Genomic DNA, 16952 nt, shown 5'->3' with positions numbered 1-16952 from the left:
GTTTTTCTGGACTAGAACATCACCGACAGTGCTTTCAGGTACTGGCAGTCTTTCTGGCAGCTCACAGTTCTCCTCAGGCATCTTTTGCGTGTGTGACGTACCAAGCATTTCTTCTGAAGCCCCACTTTCTGCACAAACCATGGAAAGTTTTTCCGCTGTCATTCTATTTCTATTCCTTCTTAATTTGCTCTCGTGTTGACTTTCATCTGTCATTATCTGAATTTAGAGGGCAGATACTATCAAGCAAGCAACAGACATCCAAGGAGCAAGCTTGAATATTGGATCCCATTCATTTTCTCTGAGCAATCCAACAAACTCCCTTTCAAAGACAAAGTCCAGGAGCAATCTGGGAGATCTTTCTCTATAAGGACAGCTTCCAAACAATTGCACAGATGAGATTAAGGCAGCTCCACCCCAGTCTTCCAACAGAATTTCAGCAAGCTCCATGCTGACAAACTTCCTCAAAGGCTCTTGTGACATGTCTTAGAGCACATAGCACACAGCTTCAGTATTATGCTATGAAAACACAATTCTGACTGTAATACAGCTCTCATATTGCTTTTGACATTGGCTATACATAAAATATTATAATTTTGAGTCACAAGGACATCACAGGATACTAAGGAGTCCTAGCATGCTAACTGTGGAGCAAGAACACAGAAATTCTGGGCAAAAATATCCCTAAGCATGTCAACACAAAGGGTTTTTATGCTTACAGGAATCTGGTGAGCAGTCGGAAAATTAAGATATAATGCAGAGAACAAATTGATCTGTAGTTTCTGTCCAGAAACTGTAGAGAGAAGATTCTCTTTTATCTTTTCTTTTTGACTCTGTAGGGTGCCCTAGGTCTGCACTTGTGGAAAGTTCAAGTATCAGTAGTATCTGGAGTAGCAGATGATGGGAGAAATCTAAGAACTCACAAGTATCAATATAAGGGTCAGGTTTAGCATCTTTATGAAAAGGAACACATCTTTCGAACACATCTTCTAAGTAATCTGTAGTCAGCATTCAGCCAACCCAGAAATACTGTCACCACACAGCTGTTTCCATTTAGCATCTTACTGAAAGCTTGAAGGAATTATCAAAAAGGTACCCAGAAAGCAATTTTGGAAATATTTAAGATTAAGATGAGTAGAATATTCAACAAATGATCCCACCTTTACAACTAAGCATTCTGGCAGCTGACAGAACCAAATACAAGAGACAGCTCTCTTCTGTTAATACATAGGCTGTTCTGTATCCAGATAAGAAAAGCAAATGAAAGTTGAAATGTTGGTTTGACATAGGTCATTTCTTAAACTGCTAATGCTCCCCCCAGATTAGGTTGTCACAAGTAAAGGACACAGCTGAACAGACAGGTGGGACTGATTAAACTGTCACATGCCAATAATACAGTAAGTTACTTTGTCAAGGCAGGAGAAGCATAGTGGCAAGGTTGCTGTCACTGAGTGTTTTGCTATGTATGGTCACAAATGAAGCCCTGGAGGATGTCACGAAACAAACAAGAGGACATAAAGCAGGGAAGCATGTATTATGCATGCACAAGTAGGAGAAAACAATCATTAGTTAAGGACTTGGCTGTAAGGACAAAGAAGATAGTACAAAGGATGAAGCCCTCTGCTCCCAGAGGACCTTGTTCTCAGCCTCTTTGGTTTTCAAACAAATTATTTGCTTTAAATCAAAATTAATACAAACTACATTTACAGAAGTCTGACAGGTCATAGCCAGAGACTCCCTCTTTAAATTCTCAGAGATATTAATTTTCCTGACTCCTGCATAAAAGAAGGACATGACTATGAACACCTACTGTGATTTTATTTCATATTAGAGGCAAAGACAAATGGAGAACATAACATTTGGAATTTCACTTGACTAAGATAAGCCCCTGAAAATGAGAATGAATGCTTATTAAAAATAAAAAGACTTCTGAAAAAAAAAAAAGTGTAATTATGCAAGACATCAAGCTCTTCTCTGTTCAAAATTGCTGAAAGTTCATATATATATTTCTAAAAGGATTTCATGTTTCCACCCTGATCCTGACCAGAAACTAAAACAAGGAATGACTTAATAAGCATATGCCATGCATATCAGTTCAATGAATAATATCGTTTCAATGAATAATTTTGCTTATGGTACACCACTCCTGTCTTTTTTAACTTCTACATTAGAATCCAAGGAAAGATAGTCTGAGGTGAGACTCACCTCTGAGGATGGTTTGGTCCATTTGGTGCTGGTTTGATGATCATTTTAACAGATACATCATGCAGTGTACTCAGAATCTCGAGCACAACTCACAAAAAAGATCATGTATTCTACTCCAAGCCATAGAAGATGTGGCCCACTGAAATATTTTGCATAACAAACAGTTTTCCCAATTTATCACTTGAATCCCAAGGGATTGAAGAAGTCTTGCGTGCCTGTTGAGCCATTTAGTGTACGTAGGATAGTTAAATATGAAAATATTGATCAACAGTAATGGGAAATATATTCGTAAGTCATATAAGGATCGTAAAACCCGAGCTTGGTACCACAGAAACACAAGACACTCGTTTGCAAAAAGATGGTTCCTATCCTTTGATAAAACTTAGATTCTACCATGATTTTGAGGGATTCAGAAGACATTATTCATGTACCAGGATTGTACCACTGTCACCGACTTTTGGAAAAGACCTTTAGTAAAAGTCTGCCTTGGGTTTCACGTGATATGTCAATACATTCAGACTAACAGCTTTGTAAGTCTCAATGTGAATCTGTAAGGAATTCCTCAGATAATAGATGTTTTACCAGAGAATACAGGTAAGACACTGAAATGTTTCCTTTAACCAAAGGCCTCGGATGAAAATTGCCCTGCCATACTCTTGACAACAGCTATCCCCACAGTGAGGTTTGTACGGAGCCGTGCAGCACATGATGCCCTGGCCTCCTGCCCTCCTGCCTCATGGCTCTGGCCTGAGGACATGGCTGTTGGCTGTTGAGGACATGGCTGTTGGCTCACTCCCTTCTGTAGGGTGCTATCCACACAATCTCAGAGCTCCCTCTGATTGACTGCCCACTCCCTTTATATCGTTATGTGATGATAACAATTTTGAGATTCCTGGAGACATAGAAAGGTTGTATGCCTAATTTTTATCTATATGTCTACACACACACATACCACTCACAGGCACACATGTGTGAAGACGCTTAAATATAATAAGGAAACAGGGACCGCACAAACCAGAGGAAACAACCAATGGATTTGTGAATCCAAGCTTTACTGTGAGGCAAATGTGGAGACTGTCACACAGCAACAGCAAGGGTGGCTGGCTCAGAGCTCTCTTCACCCACCCATGCAGGCCTCTGGATCAGGACAAGGAAGTTTACGAGGCCTTCTACAGGAAGCTGATAGCAGCCTCCCAATTACAGGCCCTTGATATCATTGGGGATTTTAACTACCCTGATATTTGGTGTAAGGCCTATTCAGCCAGCCAGCCATAGTCCAGGATGTTCCTCCTGTGCACTGATGATACCTTTCTGATGCAAATGGTGGATGAGCCAACTAGGAGAGAAACGCTGATGGATCTTATTCTCACTAACAAGGAGTGTCTGGTTGAAGTGGTGAAGTTTGAAAGCAGCATTGGTTGCAGCAACCATGAGATGGTGGAGTTCAGGATCTCATGTGGCAGGAACAGAATACCAAGCAGGTATTCTGGACTTCAGCAAGGACAACACTGGCCTTTTCAAGCAATTGTTAGGGAAAATCCCATGGGGCAGGGTACTTGAAAGTAAAGGGGCCCATGATAGTTGGTTAGGATTCTAGGATTGCTTCTTCCAAGCTCAAGATCAGAGCATCCCAACAGGAAGTCAAGACAGGGAGCCGGGAGACCTACATGGTTAAAGAGGGAACTGCTGGGCCAACAACCAGCATGAAAGGAAGATCCTATCCCATGGCTTACCTTACATCTCTACAACCATCTCTTGTTGTAAGGAAGGAGTAACTCAGATAAAGCTTGCAAATCTTCTAGTGATGGTTAAGAGTGAATCCTCAGGCTCAGGAGCTTTCGGTTTCAGACACTCTCTCTCTTACTTTGATTTATTAGCCTCAATTTTAATTATATTGTATCATATTGTGTTATCTTGCATTCCGATATCATATTTAGTAAAATTAAGTTTTCCTCCTTAGATTGTTGCCACTGTTCTGTTTTTGGACCCAGCTACCATCTCCCTACCCTTCCCCTTTTGGCTTGAACCTCCACCACTTGGCTTGACTCGGCTCAGCTTAGCTATTCCCATGACTGTGCTTGTGACAGAACCTTGAAAGATCGTCTAGTCCAATCCCCCTGACGGAGCAGGAACACCTAGATAAGGTCACACAGGAACATGTCCAAGTGGGTTTTGAATGTCTCCAGAGAAGGAGATCCGACAACATCTCTGAGCAGCCTGTTCCAGTGTTCTGTTACCCACATCATGAAGAAGTTTTTTTTCATATTTATGTGGAATCTACTTTGTTCCAGCTTGCACCCATTGCCCCTTGTCCTATCTTTGGATGTCACTGAGAAGAGCCTGGCTCCATCCTCATGACACTCACCCTTTACATGTTTATAAACATTAATGAGGTCACCTCTCAGTCTCCTCTCCTCAAAGCTCAAGAGACCCAGCTCCCTCAGCCTTTCCTCATAAGGGAGATGCTCCACTCCCCTAATCATTTTTTGGCTCTCTCACTGGACTCTCTCAAGCAGCTCCTTGTCCTTCTTGAACTGAGGGGCCCAGAACTAGACACAATATTCTAGATGCAGTCTCACCAGGGCAGAGTAAAGGGGGAGGAGAACCTCTCTCAACATACTAACGAAACTCCTTCTAACACACCCCAGGATATCATTGGCCTTCTTGGCCACAAGGGCACAGTGCTGGCTCATGGTCATCCAGCTGTCTATCAGGACCTTCAGGTCCCTTTCCCCTACTCTGCTCTCCAACAGCAAGACTCTACACTTGCCTTTGTTATATTTCATTAAATTTCTTCCCGCCCAACTCTCCAGGCTGTTTAGGTCTTGCTGGATTGCAGCACAACCTTCTGACGTATCAGCCACTCCTCCCAGTTTTGTGTCATCAGTAAACTTGCTGACAGTGCACTCTATCCCCTCATCCAAGTCGTTGATGAATATACTGAATAGTACTGGCCCCAGTACCATCCCTTGAGGGATTCCACTAGATACAGAACTCCAACTAGATTCTGTTGCACTGACCACAACTCACTAGTTTCTTTCCTTCAGCGAGTTCACAGTCCACCTCACTACCTGATCATCCAGACCACACTTCCTCAGTTTAGATGCAAGGATGCTGTGGGAGAGAGTGTCAAAGGCTTTACTAAAATTTTACTACTTTTTGAAGATTGGAGTGACATTTGCTTTCCTCCAGTCCTCAGGCACCTCTCCCATTCCCCACGACTTACCAAAGATAATGGAGAGTGGCCTAACAATGACTTCCTCCAGCTGTCTCAGCACCTGTGGGTGCATCCCATCAGGACCCATGGATTTATGGATGTCCAGATTGATTAACTGGTCCTTAACCCAGTCCTCATCAATCAAGGCAAACACCTTCTTGACTCTGACTTCCCCAGGGGTATGGGGCTCCTCAGGACAGGCTCCAGCTGTATAGACAGAGACAAAGAAGGCATTAAGTAACTCCACCTTCTTTGCATCTTCTGTCACCAGGGCACCCACCTCATCTATCAGTGGGCCTACATTGTCTCTAGTGATAGTTTTATCTGCAGTGTATTTGAAGAAACCCTATCTGTTGTCCTTGACCCCTCTTGCAAGGTTTAAATCTAGTGAGGCCTGAGCTTTCTTATTTGCCTCCCTATATTTGCTGACAACAGTCTTATACTCCTTCCAAGTGGCAAGCCCCTCCTTCCATGATCTGTACTGTCCAAACAAGTAGTGTTCACTTGTTAATTACTTTTCCAGTTCAAAACTTATCATCAAAAAAGGGCCAAATCCCCTTATTGGCACCATCTACAGCTACAGACTTCTGCCAACATCAGCACAGGCACGTGCTGAGCTATGGACATTTTCTTGGGCTTGAGCATTCAGCTGCTTCTCATGACAGATCTAACAGAAATTAAACTTTGATCTGATTTCTCTGTGGAATTAATTCATTCTTTTTGTGTGTCTAAGCATCCTTCACCATAGATCTGAATATCACTGTTTACATTACCCTTTCTTCAGCTTCTGGGCAGTTCAAACCAAAAAGCTCTAAAGATTATTAAAGGATTCCCAATGGCTGCAGCATACTCCAAGAAAGCTGCCTAGTTTTCAAATACTTACCTTTGGGTTTTTATTACTGCAAACATTATCTTCAAGTATCTGTTAGTTTTAATTTGCTTTGAACCTCTAGAGAACAGCAAGTACGATGTGCTAAGCTGGCTGGCCACCAGAATCCTCGCCCCCAGATACTTGCTCTCCAAGACTGGTATCTGACAGACACTAACTTTTGCATTTGTTGCAACTTAGAGAACACAAGTTCAATGTGCAATTATTCTAATTGGTTGCAGGCTGAGGTCTTTTTCTATACTGATCCTTTTATCCTAAAAACTGGTCTTTGTTTTAAACAAATAGTTGCTATAAGGAAGATATCAAGGTCCTGGAGAATGTCCAGAGAAGGGCAACAAAGCTGTGAGGGGTCTGGAACACAAGTATTATGGGGAGTGGCTGAGGAAACTGGGATTGTTTAGTCTGGCAAAAAGGATGCTCAAGGGAGACCTTATCACTTTCTACAACTCCCTGAAAGGAGGTTGTACTGAGGAGGGGGTCGGCCTTTTATCCCAGTTAATAGTGATAGGATGAGACAGAATTACATCAAGTTGCACCAGAGGAGGTTCAGGTTGGATATTAGGAAAAATTTCTTCTGAGACAGGGTGGTGGTGGAGTCACCATCCCTGGAGACGTTCAAGAACTGTGCAGATGTGGTTAGTACTTAGAGACATGGGTTAGTGAGCAATAATGGTGGTAGGTGGATGATGGGACTGGATGATCCTGCAGGTCTTTTTACAGCTTTAATGATTCCATGATTCTATAGGGAAAATAACTTCCTACAGCATCAGAAAAAGCAAGACACTCTTATCCCATACCAGTACAGAAGATGAAGTATGCGTTTTTACAGTACCACAATAGAATACAGTTTAATGAGGCCTGCAGCTCCAGCCCTCACCTACAGGCCACTAGGTTTTTGCATTACTTGAAGAAGAGAAACAGAGCAATTTACAACCGTTCATCCTTCAGCTTTCTCTGGTGTTAGAAGTAAGGCTGCATTTTCCTTTCAGTTGGGAAATAAAGGCAAGCAACAAGAAGCCAAAGGATGCCAGTTTATACAATACTACATATGAATGTTGTATCTCTAAGATTCTATCGAGTTTTTAAAAAATGAGAGATTAGTACCTTGTAGGGAAGGGAAAGAGCTGACTTGTTGTTTCAAGTAAGTCTTCAGCAATCAATTAATTGCCTGATCAATGCAGCATGATCTAAGCAGCTTAATTGAAGAGAAAGAATACTTAGGAAGCACATCTCTCCAGAGGAGGAGCACTGCCAGTAAAGTTAACAGCGTTTTGAAATACAGCTGCCTCATTTGATTTAGGAGGGAAAATGGTGTAAAACGAGATATAAGGACATCACAAGTAATTGACATCCAGAATGATACCCTTCAACAGGAAGGCTTCAGACTGAGAATTTATTGACACCCACAGACTCATGTGGCAAGAGTGCTAACACATACATGTTCACATTTGGAACCCAACAGGAGGAAATCATGAATTTTTTATCATTCCATCACAAAGCTGAAGGTGATTTTTCCTGAAAGGAACAATGCTCTTTTAAAGAATAAAGAACACTCCCTACAGGTTGTGTGGCTTTTTCAGATATACTCTTGCTACAACTACTTGTTAGTAAATGACAATAGTTTCATCAGATTGTTTTTGTATTAGACAGAAGGGGGAAGAGGACTGATGATATTGTAGTCAAGGCAGCACAACATGGACTGGTCAGGTTTTCCTTTTCCAAAGCCCACTGTGGAGAATGATTAATTGCTGAACGTGAAGTGAAACCAATAATACTAACTACACTACTCTTCCTCCCTTGAAGAGACAGGAATGTTTTCACTCATGAATCCAAAAGGTTGGGGAAAAAAATGTATAGCTTCTATTTACAAAATAAAAAATACATATTTTGTAGAAAGACAAGTGCATTAGTTAGACACTTGGCAGGGCTCCCGAAGTTGTTAGAAACTACTCTAGCTCCACATTTTGATGGTCTAGTGTTATTATGTCTACAGCAATGCCTAGGCTTTTCACCTAGATTTGAGCCAGAGAAGGAAGCATGCTAGAATATAGATCGTTTGCTTTCATATAGAGATTAATTTTCCTCATGCAGCTGCATGAGGCAAAGAATGTGGGCATTTACCCTCAGCAAGTCTGCAGATGACACTGAGCTGAGTGGTGCAGTTGGCACGCTAGAGGGAAGGGATGCCATGCAAAGGGACCTGGACAGGCTTGAGAGGTGGGCACATGCTAACCTCATGGGAGTTCAACAAGGACAAGCGCAAGGTCTTGCACCTTGGTCAGGGCAATCCCAAGCACAGATACAGGTTGGGTGGAGAATGGCTTGAGAGCAGCCCTTAGGAGAAGGACCTGGGAGTGTCAATTGCTGAAAAATTCAACATGAGCTGACAGTGTGTACTTGTATTCCAGAAGGCCAATCATATCCTGGCTTGCATCAGGAGAAGTGTGGAGAGCAGGTCGAGGGAGTTGATTCTGCCCCTCTTCTCTGCTCTCGTGACCCCCACCTGCAGTACTGCATCCACTTCTGGAGCCCCCAAAACAAGGACATGGAGCTGTTAGAGCTGGTCCAGAGGAGGGCCATGAAGATGATCTGAGGGCTGAAGCTCCTCCCCTATAGGGACAGGCTGAGAGAGCTGGGGCTCTTCAGCCTGGAGAAGAGAAGGCACCAGGAGGACCTCATAGTGGCCTTCCAGGACCTGAAGGGGGCCTACAGGAAAGCTGGGGAGGGACTTTTTATAAGGGGACATAGTGACAGGATGAGGGGAAATAGATTTAAACTGGAAGAGGGTAGATTTAGACCCATCTAGATGAATAATTTAGAAAAATTCACTGTCTAAATGAGTTTAGGCCCCTTTCGAGTGCTGGTAGCCATGCCTTTTGCCTCTAGTTGGAGATATAAATGCACAACTATAAAGTGAATCAGGTAACATACAAATGAAATAAAATGCCCAACTTACTTTGATTATCTTGCACATTACCAAGGAGGAATTTTTATGGAAGAAGAGGACTTGATGTGAAGGAGTTAATGGCTCTAGGATATTAATACTATCAAGTCTTCTTTCTGTCCCATTTTCCAGCCAATGGCCTCAGTACAGCAAGCACTTACCAATGCATTTTTATCACACATTCAAGTGGTCCCAATTGTAGTTATGGGTCCTTCAAGCCAAGTTAATTAAAATAGTAAGATAAGGGAATTAATTCCCAAAGGCTGACTGATCCTCCGTTTGTATTGCAAGATGACACCAGCTTGGAGCGTGATCCCCACAGCCAAGATTCCATAGCTGAATCTCTACACCAAAAAAAAATCATCTTCTTAGCAGGATTTGCCTCCACGGTGGAAACAAAGTGGAAAAAAGTGTTGAGGTTCTTAATTTCTCCATTTTCATGGCCATGAATTGTACAACAAGACAGATCTTGTTATTCTGTTTCAGAAAAGATTCAAATGATTGTGTCAGGACTGTGAGCCCTGGTAAACAGGGGCAAATGGTGGCTTGCTCTGGGCTACCACAAACCCAGGCAGACTCAAATGTGAACACATTTCCTCAATATTCATCTGTTCAGGCTGACTACTCTCGGGATTGAAGACATTTCCTGTGGTAAATAAAGGGCTATTACACAGAGTGTGAGGTATTGACTGTCAGAGTAAATTAAAATTAAATGGGGTCCAATTAACACTTGTTGCTTTAGCCGGTTTCATTTCTGAACAAATGCACAAAAGTTATGACAAACCTGTACATGCTGCTTAAGCAGAAATCGATAGAGAGACAATGCTATTTCTGACTGAAATCACTGTAATAGCTTTCTTTCAGAAAAGCCTAGCAGAGGATATGTGAAATAGGTACTTAAAAACATCCATCCATAAAATATGCCCTTCAAAAACAGCTTGCAAACTGTTTTACCAAGTTGTGTATTCTTCTCTTAGAGAGTTCTTAACCTCCTTGGTTAATGCATTAAAATTTGAATGGCAGTGCCTACCCAAACCACTTTCATCAAGCTGAAATCAATGTATTACATTGTCATCATGATTATTGTTCAGCTGATTCTTGTACATTATTACTAACCAACACCAACTCCAGCAAAGGATCCAGACACTAAAACCAAACAAAAATAACTTATTCTTCATTTGACCAAGGTTACTTCAGCTTTTTTTTGGAGTGGGATGATCCCTTTTCCTCAGCCACCCAATGCTTCAATTCAGGCACATTTCTTTGATTCAGTGTTTTCCTGCCTGCATAACTAAAATTCTTCACTGTGGTCATCGAATCATAGAATCATAGAATGGCTTGGGTTGGAAGGGACCTCAGGTGCAGGGAAGCGACCTTGGGCCCAGGGCAGCACCGTGCTGGTCTGGCCATGAGCGGTGCCCCACAGCAGCCCCCTGAGTTGTGGCTGGTGACCCCGCAGGAGAACGAGTCTCTTCAGCTTCCTCAGCAAGAAATGCATGTCGATGTCTTCAGCTGCTGTTCAAATATAATGCAGCAGATCGCAATGCCATGTGGTCAAACAAATGCTGTGGTGTAGCTTGGCTTGTAAAGGATAATCTGCAGAGGTCATATTTTATCAGAATATATGACATTAAGGATAGGAAATTACTGTGGGAGCAGGAGCTGTACAATAACTTTGTATATTCACGATACCAAGCTGGGGGGGAGTGTTGCTCTGCCAGAGGGAGGAAAGGCACTACAGAAGGACCTGAATAGACTGGATCGATGGGTATGAGTTTCAATAGGGCCAAGTGTTGGGTCCTGCATTTTGTTCACAGCGACTCCAAGCAATCCTACAGGCTTGGAGAGGAGTGGCTGGAAAGCTGCCTGATGGAAAGGGACCTTGATGTACTGATGGACAGTCGGCTGAATATGAGCCAGCAGTGTGCCCAGGTGGCCAAGAAGGCCAATGACATCCTGGCTTGTATCAGGAATGGTGTGGAGAGCAGGACTAGGGAAGTCATCCTGCCCCTGTACTTGGCACAGGTGAGGCTTCACCTTGAGTACTGTGTTCAGTTTTGGGCACCTCAGTACAGAAAGAGCACTGAGGTGCTGGATCAGGTCCAAAGAATGGCAGCAAGGCTTGTGGAGGGCTTGGAGAATATGCCCTATGAGGAGAGACTGAAGGAACTGGGGCTGTTTAGTCTGGGGAAGAGGAGACAGGGGAGATCTTATTGCTCTCTTCCAATATCTGAAAGGTGATAGCAGCGAGAGCAGGGCTGGTCTCTTCTCACTGGTGACAGGTGACAGGACAAGGGGAAATGGCCTCAAGTTGCTCCAGAGCAGGTTTATGTTGGATATCAGGAAAAACTTCTTTACAGAAAGGGTGGCTAAGCACTGGCATGGGCTCCCCAGGGAGCAATTCTATGATTCTATGATCCTATGATTCTGAATAGTAGTCCTCAAAGATATTTTCATACTTTCGCTGGAGATACATGTCAAATTGGTCTTAACTTTGCTAATGAAGAAAAGGCTAAATTATTCTGCAAAACAGTAACAGACTTACTTGAACAGTGGCAGAGAAAATCTGAAACAAGACTCGACTCTCCCAAAGGTCCAAATCTACCACTGGCAATTGTTGATATCAAAAACCCAGAAATTACAACTAACAGATTTTACACTCCGCAAGGCAACAGTATTTCATATACCAAAAAATAAAAATAAAAATAAAAAGAAGAAAGGAAAAACTAAAAAGAGAAGATTGACAAACGCAGATATTGGAATACCATCTAACTTCCAACACATTGGACATATTGGTTGGGATCCAAACACAGGTTTTGATGTGAACAACTTGGACACAGAACTGAAAAACTTGTTAGATCTGTGTGGAATTGCAGGGGCTCAACTGAAAGACAAAGAAACTTCCAAGGCCATATATGATTTTATTGAAAAAACAAGAGGTGTGAAAGCAGTTAAAAATGAACTGCGCAGACAAGCTCCACCATCACCTCCACTGTGCAGAGGAAGACTGCCTCTGCCTTCACCAGCACCTCCCCACAGCTTGGGCCCTCCTCATCCCCATGTTAGGGGCCAAGAGGCACCACCTCCACATCCCTCAAGAGCCCAACAACAGCACCTCCACTCCCACCTCCACCTAGACCAGGTGCTGCGGTGCCCACAGCTCCTCCCAGCAGGAAGTATCCTCTTCTTCCACCAGTGCATTCATCCTCTGCGCCATCCAGTCCTCCTCCATCACTGACACAAGCAGCAAATGGGTCGTCTACTCCCCCCACCACCACCTTCTCCTCCACCACCTCCTGGTCTTCCACCACCACCAGGCCTTCCTTCAGAGGTCAATCACCAGCTTCCAGTTCCTGCAGAACACAAAGCAGCACTCCTAGATCAAATCAGAGAAGGAGCACAGTTAAAGAAAGTAGAACAGAACAGTCAACCAGTGTCTTGCTCAGGAAGGGGTGCATTGTTAGACCAGATACGACAGGGGATACAGCTCAAATCTGTATCTGATGGCCACGAGAGTGCACCACCTACATCTGCACCCACCTCAGGAATTGTGGGTGCATTAATGGAAGTTATGCAGAAAATGAGCAAAGTCATTCATTCTTCAGATGAAAATGAGGATGAAGATGGTGAAGAAGACTTCGAAGATGATGACGAATGGGGTGATTGATCATATATTATATTTATATATTTTAATGTGAATAGAATCATAGAATCACAAGGTTGGAAAGGACCTACAAGATCATCTAGTCCAACTGTCCTTCTAAATGATATACTAAACACTACTTTCTGTCTATGGATTCTGTGTAATTATTATGCAAATGTTCTACCAGTTTGCTTTTTTGTTGCGCTTTGCTTTTTTATTAATCTGTGCAATACCTCATTTAATCTGTAAAGGTTTGTGATAATCCTCTACAAAGCTACTCCCTGTTAATGTGTGCAAGTTTGCACCTGAATGATCATGTATATGTGAATACTTTCCATTCCATCAGTAAGGGAGTTTAAATGTAACATGTGAGACTGACAGAAACCTTAATGCAATTTAGTTATAATGCAGGAACAAAAGCACTATGTTAACACTCTACTTTTTCTGCATCTAAATTTTCTTATTAAAACCCACTATAGCACTATGTTCTTTAAGTGATGAAGGTCTTAGTTTATTTAGACCTTTCATTTCAAATGCAATGCTACTTGAATGTTGAGGCTGTTTTAATACTATTGCACGGTTTCAAATACATCACAACATTGCACTTCAAATTTTAGCAGTATACTTTTCATAAAACAAAATCACTACAGAAGTGCACAGCAAGTTCTGAATATTGCCTTGCTCTCACTGTAGCAATACTGATTGCTACTGAATGGCAGTAGTAGTTGAATACTTTAATTAGGGAACTTTCTATGTGAAGTTTAACAGGATGCTCAATGAAGTTAACAATACACATTTATCTTATGTAAACTGGCAGGTGTCCAGTAACCATCCACTTGTTTCTACCAGCAGCCTCTGTCTCCCTTTCCTTCTGTTTTTCCACCAGACAAACACACTGGAAGTTGAGCTTAGATAGCAGAGCAGGCAGTAAAACAGCAATAAATATATTCTCAGGAAGCTGTGGCTGTAAGGCCTCCATTGCCTACAAACTCTGTTGTAAATTATGCATTGCTGTTTAGTACCCTTGACATTTTTAGTAAGTACAATAAAACACCTTTATAGAGTTGGAAAGAACTGTATGTCAGCCCAAGGGAAAAAAAAAGGAACAAATGAAAGACATAATTGTTTTATCTACAATAGATTTCTTTAGTAGATTAGTACTGAAATGCACTGACTTTTTCCCCATCTAGTAGGCAGGATTAAAACCTGGAAGGTCCCATATTTCATTCAGCCAGCCATTAGATTAGAAAATAGGGTGCAGAAAGGAAAACCAAAGAAAATTGCAACTGTAAAGTTCAGAGCTACAGTAAGGAGCTGTATTTGCCACCATTTTAAAAGTAAACAGGGATGTGAGGATGAACAGGTATTAGTCAGCAGCTGTCCAGACATCAATCAGCACATCCTGTACCAGCAGGATCTCTCCTGTGCCAAAATCCCAGTCAGGTTTTGAGCATGATAAAATATTACACAGAATCAGCAGTAAGAATCTAGCTAACAGACAGATCTTATATTTCTATGGACTCTAATCACAGAATCATAGAAGCATAGAATGGCTTAGGTCGGAAGGGACCTCAAAGATCATCATGCTCCAACCCCTTCCATAAGCATGGTTGGCCTCAGCAGTTCAGGCTGCCCAGGGCTGCGTTCAACCTGGCCTTGAGCACCTCCAGGGATAAGGCATCATAAGAAAGGTGTGCTATACCTTCCACAGTTATCACAGTCTAAAGGATCTCAAATCTTAAATCAGGGCTGCAGGGAAGTCCTAGAAAAAAGATTTTCATTTTTTGCAGTCACGGTGAGAACTTCGATTTTCACACTTACTCTTAAATACACTCATCCATCTGACTGCATCATTTCCAAGTGCCTGATAACAAGAGCAAAGTAAGCAACTGGAAATTGAGATCATTGCTTTTTCCTTTTACTTAGAGTCTGTTTGCTTTTGCTGACATTTGAGTAGAACAAACTACTAGACCACCACATGTTTATCGGCTCTTTGTATCCTTCCCGAAGAAGCTGTATAGTTACCATAGCTTTGGTATCTGCCAGAAAGTCACTCCTTTGGGTCTTGACATAAACTTATAATAAAGTTCAAACTGTGAAACTGAACTAGCTCTTCTAATAAAAGTTATATTTTGACAATGCTTTCCTCTCTTACTATATAGAAAAAAATTACCCTGACTTCTCATACAAACATCCCTCCAGTAGTTCTTTCTTCTCCTGATGACTACTTCTCCACCCCTATTCTGGCTTGGATAACACTGAGATATGAAAGTATGTGTGTATGTGTATGAAGTAAAGGCATGGAACTGAATTCCTCCATGTAGAAAAATCTGCACCCATTAGCATTCATCGACAATTGCTGACTGTTTATGGAGACCAAACAGTGAATGTGAGCAAAATGCATTTCAGCAGTGACAACAGTGACAGTGGGTCACTTCCACTGGTGCCAATTTTTATGAGCATGGCACACAAGCTTTTGTTCATTGCAGGTGAAAACGCTAATGGTGGTGACTATGTTGAAAAATAGTAATTTGTAGCTGAGAGTTTGCTCTATCAAATGGTGCTATTGTGTTCTTCGTAGCTGTTTTGGTTCCATGGAAATAAATAGGAGGTATTACTTTCAGAGCGATCTAAGTGCATTGGGTGGTTAAGGACATTGTAAAACACCATGTTGAACATCTCCAGGAGCACTGACCTGGCATCAGAAAGATTTCAGACATGACCTGCAGACATCTGCAAGTGCATGCTACCTGCTCATATCACATTTGAGTGAATATGAGGTGCAACTATGCAACAGGCACAGCGTGCATGTTTTTTTGCATAGATGTACACTCAATGCCTCAGCTCCATCCCAGTACAACTCCAGCAAGCTGCCACAAAGCTGACCCAAGAGCCTTAGAAAAATGTTATTGTAGTGCTTATTATATCCAGGTAATCACCCAGCTGGTGAATACATGCTTGTTCACATTCTCCTGGCACTGGATGGAGAGCAGCAGGGCAAAGGCAAGCAGGACTGGGTGCCCCTGTCCTACACCCACTTTCAGATAACTACCCAAAGAGAAGCCTCAAGCTAACAAAACAACAACAACGACAACAACAAAAAACATCATAATCCTCCTCTATTGCAGCAAGGTTAGAGAAAAAATGACTCATCCAACAAAGTTATTTTCAGAATCAAATCAATGTCCAGTGGTTCTAGCAAATGGCTTGCATTAAGTAACCTGGAACCTTTGATGACTACAGTCACTCACCACCACGTTTGCTTCATACATGCATTTTTTTTCCCTTGAAAAGGTGTTTTTGGGTGACCTGTGGGACTGCTTTCCTCAGATTAAATTAGTGCCCTTCATTTGAATTGTCATTTTCAATTACTTTAAGTCTGTGTGTTAATGAAGAAGACAAAAGCTGATTATTATTTGAATCAGTTTTTACTTCAGAGAAATGTGTTTTGCCTTAAAATTAGTGATTTAAAATTACAATGATCTGTACTGAGTTTAAACTCATATAATTACATTCATTTAAATTAAAATAAATGTTTACCAATGAAATTTTCAAAGACTGCTGAATTGGTGGAATTTACTGACTGCTTACCTGAAACTTGAATTTATTCAAGTTATAAAATTATTTTTGACATTTGGATTCTCTTTTCCAAGTGCAAAGAGAATACTAATTTATGTTTAATCAATTACATCAGTCGAAGAACTATTTCTTTCAAACTATGGATAGAAATAGTTTCTTTTCTTCCTGTGGTTTAGCACAAAAGAAATTACCAGAACAAATGAGATTCAGTGGTTTTAGAGTCTTAAAGGGCATGATGACCAGAAATAATAATGTTTGCTAAATAATTAATGGTACTACTTCATTTGTTTATTAAATAATTTGCTTTAAATTTGAAACATTTTTTATCAACATTTTTCCTGATGTATCTACCTCTCCAAAGGTAGTTTTAATAAATTAATCATTAAAATGCTCTGTGCATTTAATTGAATTTTAATTCAATTTAAAAGTTGTTTGGTACATATTGCACATAAAACATTAATCAACTAGTTGAAAGGAA

The 16952-nt window shown here is 41.5% G+C and overlaps 1 pseudogene; it reads left to right on the top strand.

The window, feature by feature from the left end:
* Window positions 1-10660: 10660 nt before the first annotated feature.
* On the top strand, window positions 10661-12937 carry LOC100857556 (annotated as a pseudogene).
* Window positions 12938-16952: the final 4015 nt, after the last annotated feature.

This window comes from Gallus gallus, chromosome 1 (assembly GCF_016699485.2).
Source record: "Gallus gallus isolate bGalGal1 chromosome 1, bGalGal1.mat.broiler.GRCg7b, whole genome shotgun sequence".
Classification (NCBI taxonomy): domain Eukaryota; kingdom Metazoa; phylum Chordata; class Aves; order Galliformes; family Phasianidae; genus Gallus; species Gallus gallus.
The sequence above is the reverse complement of the archived record's forward strand: the minus strand, read 5'-3'. Positions and strand labels throughout refer to the sequence as shown.